The sequence below is a fragment of the Tyto alba genome, unplaced genomic scaffold, assembly GCF_018691265.1.
Source record: "Tyto alba isolate M040663 unplaced genomic scaffold, T.alba_DEE_v4.0 Super-Scaffold_39, whole genome shotgun sequence".
Taxonomy (NCBI): Eukaryota; Metazoa; Chordata; class Aves; order Strigiformes; family Tytonidae; genus Tyto; species Tyto alba.
In genome coordinates this window covers 13,601,004-13,611,256 of record NW_024881314.1, presented here as the reverse complement: position 1 = coordinate 13,611,256, position 10,253 = coordinate 13,601,004, and positions in this window count along the sequence as shown.

Sequence of the window (10,253 nt, the reverse complement as noted above, 5' to 3'; positions counted from 1 at the left end):
CAGAGCTAGAATAAAATCACTGGTGTTAGAGAGTCTGATAGAAACAGATATCCAAAGCTTATAGGAAGTTAAATGGAATGAAAAGATATATGCTTTCCCAGAGTTCACAGGAGCCATACACTTACCTTGAAATTTTCTGTCAAGACTAGGCACAGCACTCCTAAGAGACTTTTATAGATTCTGATATGCAGATGTTCTGGATGTTTCCTTTTCCTTCAGTCAAAATTTATTTTGGCTAACCATCTTTGGCAAAACATTGTCTGGCAAACTTAACCAACAGCATAATTGTAATTTGATTTCATTGGATATATTTAGCAATGTTTTACATCTTACCATTCCTGTGGATACATTTCCTGTAAATAGTCTGACAGGGCTATTAGTAAGGGAATCTTGACTAGTCAGGGCATTTAAAGAACTTGGATGTAAAATTTACAGGTTTCTCTACCGTCTCTACTGATAACTTGATCTTTGACCTAGAGGAGGTTCTTTGGCATTTCTGTACAGCAACTATTCCAGATGTAAAATGGGAAAAATACAATGTACAACTTATGCACATGGTCCTGTGAATTTAGGGATTGCACATGACTACATGTCATTCAGTCGTTCATTTGAAGTTATATACAAAAGGGGAAAACCAGATACATTGTGGGCCAGACTTTGACTGCAATAATGTTATCTATGGAGGGAGACCAAGAGACAGCAAGTCAGAATGAAAGCTGAGGTTTGCACATACAATTCATGCCTGGAGTGTGAAAGGTGACTCTTTAGACATAAAAAGAAATAAATCCCTATGCAAGCAAACCTACACTTGGTATTTTACAGAACTTAAAACATTCAAAACATGCATACTAGAGGAACGTTCACTGTTGCTGACTCAGTCATAACTGATGTTACAGAATAGTATTATCTAGTCTTAAAAAAACAAATCACTCCTGGTAGCTCATTCATGGAAAAAAAAAAAAAAAATAGATATATCGCTTTTTTCCAAAACATTTCTGATTTAAAAGATTCAGAGCTTTTGTTACAGTGCTGACCTAAAAAGAATGTGTAATAATGACTAGCACTTTTATTAAAAAGGAAGTTATTCATAGTCAAAGTTATTTCTCTTTCTCATACTTTATTAAAGGTACTTTAAAGGTAAAGAGAGACAAACATGAAAAAGTGACCTAGACGAGATAATTTCTTTAACCTCAAATATATGTATACTCAATAAATACAGTAAGAAACTTGCAAATCCCCCTCACAAACACACAAAAAAGAAGTGTTAACATGAATTAAAGAGTTTAAGCCAATGTCTCAGATCTACATGTCTCCAAAGTCAAAAAATAACAGGCAATGTCCTCAACCAAGTCAGGAAGCTGGGGACGTCCCTATAGCCCTTCACTACCTGCAACTCCAAAGAAACACCACCGCCTCCACCCAAACACAACTGTACACACAATCACACACAAGACATACAAAGATCCTCTGCACTCTGACGCATCCTCAGTCCAGCACTCCCATCCCATCACAAATACCTTGCACACTTACGCATTCATACAGTACCAGCAACAAAAGCTGTCAACACAGTACTGCCTCCAACAGAGCATGGAGGTGGTAGGCAGTCCTGCACAATGCTGATATGCTGAGAAAGGTGGAATTTGCTGGTAGTCCCAGAGAGTGACTGATCTAGTGCTAAGAAAAGGGCACTGTCACTTGAGCTGCTTTAAACATTGTCAGTTCTAAACACGCTCTTCTCCTGGTCATTGGTATTTTGGGTATTAAAAGAGCTCAGTGGATAAAGCTCGGTGAATAACACGGGGGCAAGGTCAGAAAAATGATGCCTGTGATCCAAGGTAATATCCAGTGTCAAGCACTGGCCTGTGCCTGTTCCAAGGAGGGCTCTGGCACTGCAACAACCACTTTTTTGAAGTCTGAAACCCAGAGCTCACCCCTGGGCTCCCTGCACAGGACATGGGGAGGCTGATGGAAACACCCTGTGCCCTGTCCAGGAGAATCCCAGAAACAATCAATGGGAAGCAGTGAGTGCAAGGGTACGTGTGAATTTTCCGAGTAATTTCTGACTCCCATTGACTGTGGAGACATTTTACATCAATGAAGGCCATGATGCTCCTGAAGGCTTTTGAATAACAGAAAAATAAGGTCACAACAGACCTTGAAGGTTTGTGAATAACAGAAAAATAGGGCTTTCAATAACAGAAAAATAAGGTAACAACAGACCTTGAATAACAGAAAAATAAGGGCTTTGAATAACAGAAAAATAAGGGCTTTGGATAACAGAAAAATAAGGTAACACCAGACCTTGAAGGTTTTGGAATAACAGAAAAATAAGAACGTTATCAGTGAACAACAGATGAATTTGGAAGAACGCCCGGAGGAAAAATGTTATTGTGACAAAGGAAAAAAAAAGACATGCGTAGTTAGGCTAGCCAATCAAATGTTAGAATAGGTGTGTGAGTAATGTATGTTAACCAATAAGCAGTTATGTTGGGGGGATTGACAACTTTGTAGGGGCATAAAAATGCAGCTTTCTGAATAATAAGGGGTCTTCAATCTTAACATCGGAGTCCGTGTCATCAATCTCCTCAAATATCGACACGCAGAAGTTAGAGGATAGAACCATAAAATCACAAAACCATAGAATAGTTTGGGTTGGAAGGGACCTTAAACAGATCACTTAGTGCAACATTCCCCGCTGTGGGCAGGGATATCTTTGACTAGGTCGGGTTGCTCAAAGCCCCATCCAGCCTGAGCTTGAGCACTTCCCATGAGGGGACATTCCCAAATTCTGGGGCCAGTCTGTTCCAGTGTCTCACCAGCCTCATCTTAAAAAATGTCTCCCTTATATCCAACTAGAATCTACCCTCTCCAGCTTACCCCTGGCCCATAGCTACAGGCCTTGATAAAAAGTCTTTTTCCATCTTTCTTATAAGCCTCCTTTATATATTGAAAGACTGCAATGCGGTCCCCTCAGAGCTTTCTCATCTCCAGGCTGAGCAGGCCCAAGTCTCTCTGCCTTTCTCCATAGGAGGGGTGTTCCTGTCTTTGGATCATTTTTGTGGCGTTCCTCTGCACCTGCTCGAGCAGGTCTCTGCCTTTCTTGTGCTGGGGGCCCCAGAGCTGGATACAGTCCTCTGGGTGGGGTCTCATGAGAGCAGAGTAGAGGGGGGGAGAGTCACCTCTCTTTGCAGGGTTGCTCCCAACCCAGTGATCCTCTGGTATATACTGACAGTGAAGATTGCCCTGACCCTGGTGCAGGACCTTGCACTTGTTCTTGTTGAACTTCGTCAGGTTCACACGGACCCACTCTTCAAGACCGTCAGGGTCCCTCTGGATGGCACCCCTTCCCACTGGTACATCACCCACACCGCTCAGCTTGGTGCTGTCTGTAAACTTGTTGAGGGTGCATGCAATCCTACTGTGTATGTCATTAATGAAGAGATTAAATGCTATTGATTCCAGTGTGAACCCCTGAGAGACACCACAGGTTACCATTAGGACACTGAGCCTCCGACTGTAACTCTTCTGGTGTGACCAACCAGCCAATCCCTTATCCAAATAACAGTCCATCCATCAAAACCATAACTCCTCAATTTGTGGCAAGAACCTTGTGGGGTATCAAAGGCCTTACAGAAGTCCGGGCAGATGAGGTCAGTTGCCCTTCTCTTGTACACTGGTGCAGTCTTGTCATCGTAGAAGGCCGCCAGATCAGTCAGGCACAATTTTCTCTCGGTGAAGCCATGTTGGCTGCCTCTAATTACCTCCCTGTGTTCCTCAGACTTCAACATGACTTGCAGGAAGGTCTGTTCCATGATCTTACCAGCCATTGATGAGGGGCTGACTGCTTGGTAGTTCCCAGTGTCCTCCTTATTACTCTAGTTAAACAATGAGAATAATTCCAAGAGAATTCCTGTATAAGTAATATGAGACTAGCTGACTGTGGGCAGAGTCGAGGAGAGGTAATGAGCCAGCTTCTATTCAGATATAGAAGGAAAAATATTCCAAGAGAAGACCATCTACAGGTGAGAAGAAGAATAGGAGATCTGTAAAGGAGAACCCAGAAAACTGGAGACAGCAGCTTCCTGAAAGAAGATGCAAAAGGCTGCCTGACGGCTCAGGGGGCAGGAGAACTGTAGCACACAACACACTGTCCCACTTAACCCTGCATGGAACTGGAAGGCGTTGGAGGAGGCCGTCCTTTGACAGAACGCTTCTCTGGTCAAACGCTACCAGCAGATACAGATCCACAGCATGAATGTATGTGCTGGCTACCTCTTGAAGAAGACACTGCAGTGGCAAAGGATCTCTATTTGGAATTTCTGTGCTTAGCATGGAAGTTGACATTTGTCTGTTAATAACTCTGCGTTGATGCCTCAGTCCCCAGGTACACACAGTGGCAGTTAACAGAAAGCGGTTGCAGATATGTGGGCTGTGTTTGGTGAGGTGGAGCAAAACATACCTTGAAAGGTGACTGCAATTAATCAAGAAATAGTCAGGAAGACTATTGAAAACAAGCAAAGATGACTTTGAAAAGCAGTCCCTGTGGGATTTGCAGCATGCTGGTGTTGTTATCAGCCATGCTGTCTGGATTAGCAGAGCATGCCCTTAGAGATCAGTGCATCCTGTGAATCACCAGTGGATCGTGTGACATGGAAGCTTCCAAGTAGTGTGTAAAAAGGCAGACTTCATAAAGAACACTGGTTACTGACATGGGAGCTACAGCAGCATTGAGATATGTATGTCATCAAAGCATCCACAATTCTACCTTCCCCCCTTCCTCCCTCCCTCCCTTCCTTCCTTGAGACTTTACATTTCTTTTCACAGAGCGTATTTCCTACTCACAGGGTCAATGTGTTGATGTTTCTCATGGGTGATGCTATATGGCACTTCTTAGGTGGAAAATTAAAGATATTGTAAACCTCCATTCTGTAGCAGGTAAGGATTGTATTTGTTCAGCACTGAACCCAAGGTGCTTAGGGGTGAAGCAAAAGCATTTCCAGCACAGAGACAAACATCCACTGTTAAGAAGTGCAGCTTTCAAATGGTGGTGTCAGTTATGCTGAAAATATTTGTAAAGCACGCTGAGATAGACGTCACCAGACCAGATGGTCAGTCTGACAGGGAATGCCCAGCCTCGACTTCAGCAGTGTTTCTTCAGGCAGCAGTCCTCTGTGTAAAAGAAGAACTCCCAGGAATGGTAGCCCGAGCTGAACAGAAATGCTAGCACCCTAAGCCTGTGGAAGAAAACTCCTCTTCCCTGCCCTTCTGCTAAGACATGGCTGTGTGCTAGAGCCTGCGTATGGTACGGATGCACTTTCCCCATCAAGAAGCCTGTGTGTTCTGCTGATGGGCATTGAGTCATGTGGAATTAAATATGGGGAGTGCTTTCTCCATGCCTATCATACCATGTCTACTCCACGTAGGTGTTTGTGGGTTACCTGGTTAAGATACACCCTATGTCAGAATAGCCATGAAGAGATCGGGATGGCCTTTTGCCATCTCCTTGTGCTGCTTCTCCACTCAGGGACCAATTTCTGCAGGTCTTCCTTGACCGCACATCAGGGAAAGGGGAAGTGAATGCATCTTTCCTTTAGGGAGCTTTTTCTGTTGGTCATGTCTTCTCTGTCCAGCAGCCTGCAAAAAAACCGAGCATCTCAGTGAAGAAGTACCAGATTGTCTAACCGGAAAGGTAAGCAGAGTGGCTGGTAGGACAGACCCATCGTTTGAAGTGGGGCTGCATTTGAATGAGTGCCTGAGCTATGTAGTTGCTCAGACACCTCTTATGTTCTCAGCTAACGTCTCTGGAAGCAGTCCCTGCTGGGCATTGGGTCCTGGATGAAAAGGCGACTTTCCGAATGCCCTTTCCATCACTCATCAAAGCAAATGGAGAGTTCCTGCTACAGGGCGCATGAGGAAGGGAACAGGCCTCTTGAGTACAAACAAGGAACGAAATGGGTCAGAAATGAAACAACGATGGCAACATGCCACCAGATAGCCAGCAGCCATAGTGTCAGGGTGCTCTAACAGTGCTTGCATCCCCCGTCCTGGGGAGATTCCCTGATCACCCTGATAAAGGCTGCTGGGGACACACCTTTCCCTCCATGAGGGTTGTACTTGGCAAGATCTGAGTCTAACCTGAGAGATGGGGACACTGTTTGAGCTCTAAGCAAGTAGATTGGGGAAAATGTATCTCATCCTCTCCAGCTCAAGCTGCAACGGCCACTTCACTTGGTCACTGCTTTGCCAGGCAGCACAGGTGTATACTGCCTTCCTTCCAGATCAGTCTCTTCAGCTCCCTGAGAGGTGCCTCCAATTGGCCAGTACCTTGCAGGGTAACTTGCAGGCTCTCAGAGCAGAGCCATCCCATGATCCCACACTGCTCTCGACCTCACATGTTAGCTAATATTGGACTTTACCTCTTTTGGCTCTGATTCCAAAACCTTCCTGTGTGATGGACTGTGTTTCCCCCACAGTACCGTGTTGATGTTGGGGCTGTGCTGCTGGCATGGCAAAGGGGTGTGGCATGCCTATTCTGCTGGAGGTGTAAGAGCACTGTCATGAGACCCTAAGAGCAAGGATCAGGTGTTAGATGATTCCTCTACTGGATGGGGAGGTGTGGCAGGTAGGGCAACTCTGCTCGTGGAGCTGGTAGCGTTGCTAGATTTCCATCAGAGGGATTCACTGGTGTCTGTAGAAGACAGCAGCTGAGTTGAGCTTCTCTGACAAAGTTGTCAGTGAACAGGCTTTCCAGATTCTCTGCTGGTCCTCTTGCTGGTGCTATTACTGGGATGCTGCTTTTGTGCTTAGGAGAGACAGCATGCTGCTTCTTGTTCAGATTGTCGTAGGTCCACAATCCCCTGCAGTCCATATGAGGAGCACACCAGCTGCATGTATTTAAAAAGTTCTCTGAGAGATCATCCTTTGTGAGCTCTTACGGAGAGATGATTTCCCCGCTTTACATCAGCACTTAACAGGTGACAGCAACCTGACTCCCAAAATAGTGTGTCAGGGGAAAATGCCTCCTCTTGTCCATGTATGGCAGGAAATCCCACGTCAACAGAAAGTAACCGTCAGTGTCTCGTTCACTGGTGTTTTACTCAGACGCTTATTTTTTGCTATGCTCAATGGGCTTTCTCGGTCACAGATTCATCAGCAGAGCATCAGTACGTGGGACAGATCAGAATTTGCTGCCCGTGGTGTTATAAGTAACACTCCTTGGGATTTACACTGTAGGTTGAAGCAAGTACGTGGTTATACTTGATAAGACATTCCTCAGAATCCATCACATAAGTGTGCCAAAGGCGCTGACGAGCCTAGCAGTATTTTCAAGTAATTTCAGTGTGAAAAACAGCCGTTGGGTGTTTTTCTCCAATTTGTCAATTTAATTTTCTCCCATTTTATTTTTGATCCTGACGGTGTCCTCTGAAATTGCTTGGTTGTCCTTTTCCCCACTGTTTCCTGGGCCCTGGGGTTATTTTCGGTGAGTGTAATCATAGTATCATGTGCCTGTAATCATCATTAAGCTGTGCAAGCAGGCAGTGATTGACATGACAGCTCAACAGCAGAAGGCCTGATGCCCTTGTGTTTCCTGCCTTACTGCCAGTCACTGAAGCTCAGCATTCCCTAGCAGACTTTGTGTGGCAGCTCTTCTCCATACTTGCACCTGTCGGTACTTTGGCTGCTGGTTGTTGAGTGTCAGTATTCTGAGTGAGCAGCATACTCACTGCCCCTTAGAAGATTCTTCAGATCTGTAAAGGTGGAACACAGCACAGATAGATTTTGTTCCATACAAGTAACTGGCAACACTGGGTTTTCCCAATGAGCTGCATTCCCAAGAACACTGAGCTGATGACCTTCCAAGTTCCCAGACTGGAGGGAGGTCAGGGCCAGAATGGCATCATCCCACCATAGCCCTGCTCTGCTTCTGTGTGTGCACAGTGAAGGCCTAGGTGGGCTTTGCTTGGGTGCACAGTGCCATTTTCACATCCACTTCATGGGGGCAAATATTGAGATTACTTGTGTGTTTTGAGCCAGCATAAAGGTAGACCGTGAGAGTGACTCCTGTATACTTCACTGTGCAGAAGGCTTCCTCTGACTCCTGTATACTTCACTGTGCAGAAGGCTTCCTCTGAGGCAGCTGCTCTGTTCCTGGTGTGGAGACCAAGTCCCAGGAGAGGCTGGCAAGAACACAGGGTTCTGGGTTCACATAGTGTCTTTCATCTGACTTCACCCTCTTCTTTGCCCATGATGAGGGAGAGCACACACAGGCCTGCTGCTGATTCTCAGTGTTTGAGGCAGAAGAGGAAATGTGCCCAACTGAATCTTTCTGAGAGAAGAGCACATCTTCTAATTTTAGATGTGGGCAGCTGCACCGTGCCCAAAGATAGCAATTATAACTAATTACAATGCAGCATGAGGAAGATTCAGTAGTCCATGGGTTGAATACTGTTATAGGTTGTTAGAGGAAGATTATCCCTAGATAACCCTAACCTGGTGTGCAGGAGCTTTCCTAGAGAAGTACGCTCCATGAGCAAAGCACCCTATGCTCAGCTTTCACCCAGCAGCTCTTCACAGCAGTGTGTCTTAATGTCAGCATTCTGGGACTTTTTTCCCATGGCACGTATGCTGGCCTTATGCCAGGCCCACGGGTAGAGATTTTTGGCAAGCTGGGTAAGGGCCTATACATTTTGAAGGACTAAACCAGGCTCTTTCCTGGCTGCTTCTCACTCCAAGGTAGCTTATGATTACCCCCTGAGCTGGTTATTTTGTGCTCAAGTGCCAAGAGTGGCGAACCAGCAGAAATACACACCTCGGCAAAGCACACGACGCAAGGCCAGGCCACAGCACATCAGCTTACTTGTGCTGATGGAAGGTCCTGGCTGATAGCATGTGCCTCTGTTTCTTATCAAGGACAGAAGAGCAACTGAACAGCTTCCAAGACACATTCCAACAAAGCTACTGCCTGCTACACTAAGGGGAAGAGACCCAGCAGAGGACCTGGTGTGTCATGTAGTAGTCCTTCTAGGAATGCGTTACCTTTGCTGCAGTGTGGTTTGCACCAATTCCTTTGCTACACGATTATCAAAGAGAGTGTCTACTATGATGCAAAGGGAAACTGCACTCAGCGGTAGACACAAGGCTTACTTTCTCGACTTCACATTGGCGTGCATTGCTGGGCTGTGTCAACTCAGACACCATTCTGATGACACCTGCTCAGGCTTCCGTGGCTGAGCCATCATGTGGCAGAGGACAGTGCAGGGTCTGTAAAGCAGGATTTCAAAGCCTCAGAAACTTGTGCTTGTATGGGGTGGCCCTGCCATTTCATATAACAGGGATACTCAGGAAATGCTGTGTGTCATCTAGGCTTTACCCAGTGCCACCTGAAGCTTTGGAGATTCCTGTGGATGTGGTTGTGGCTGGGGATTCTGGAGTCATCCAAGAGTAGCGGTGGTCTTGGAGACAGGCTTGAACACGCAAATCTCAGCACAGAGACACTGCTGCCGCAGTAGAGCCATTCAGCAGGCCAGGCTATCTGATGAGCTCTGGTTGTTGGTGATCCGGGAGCCAGCTAAGGTGAAGCCCTTTGGATAATGCTGTCATAGGCATCAGCTATGCAGCTGTCAGCTGCAGCTTCCCAACAGTGTGAGTGTCCCTTTGGAAGCCAGGCCCATGCTAGGACAGTACACGTTGGCTGGCCAGTGTCAACCCACAGGGCTTCCAAGGGACCTTCACTTCCCTGGAGCTCCACTAGTAAGCCTTCCTTTGTAACACTGTGGTGAATAAAGTTCAGGAGATTTCAGGGACCTCAAGCGTGAGCACTGCAGGCTACAGCTGGGGACTGCTGGCAGCCAAGCAGATGATCACTTCCTAGACTTCCCCTGCACTTATGCTCTCTGTTGGGGCATGCAGTCCCATGGAAGTTGCAATCATAGCTGCAGCCCGAATTCACAAGATCTTGTCCTTAAGGACCCCTAAAACAGTGGGTGGGCATCCAAAGAGCCAGCTGTGCAGAGCACAGGCATGTAAACTCAGTAGAGCTGCCCCAAAAACTACTTCCCTCTCCTCTGCTTCTCTGGTAAACACTCCCCCAAGTGTCTTAACCTGGGAGAGTCTAGAAGTGTTGTCAAGCCAAACATCTCCTGCATAAAACCAGTGGGATTCAACAACTCTGTTTGCCCCTGGGTTTCCTTGGGGTGCCTGATTTTGTGGGTGTGTTCTGACTGGCAGCATCATTTTCTGTCCTCAAAATCTGC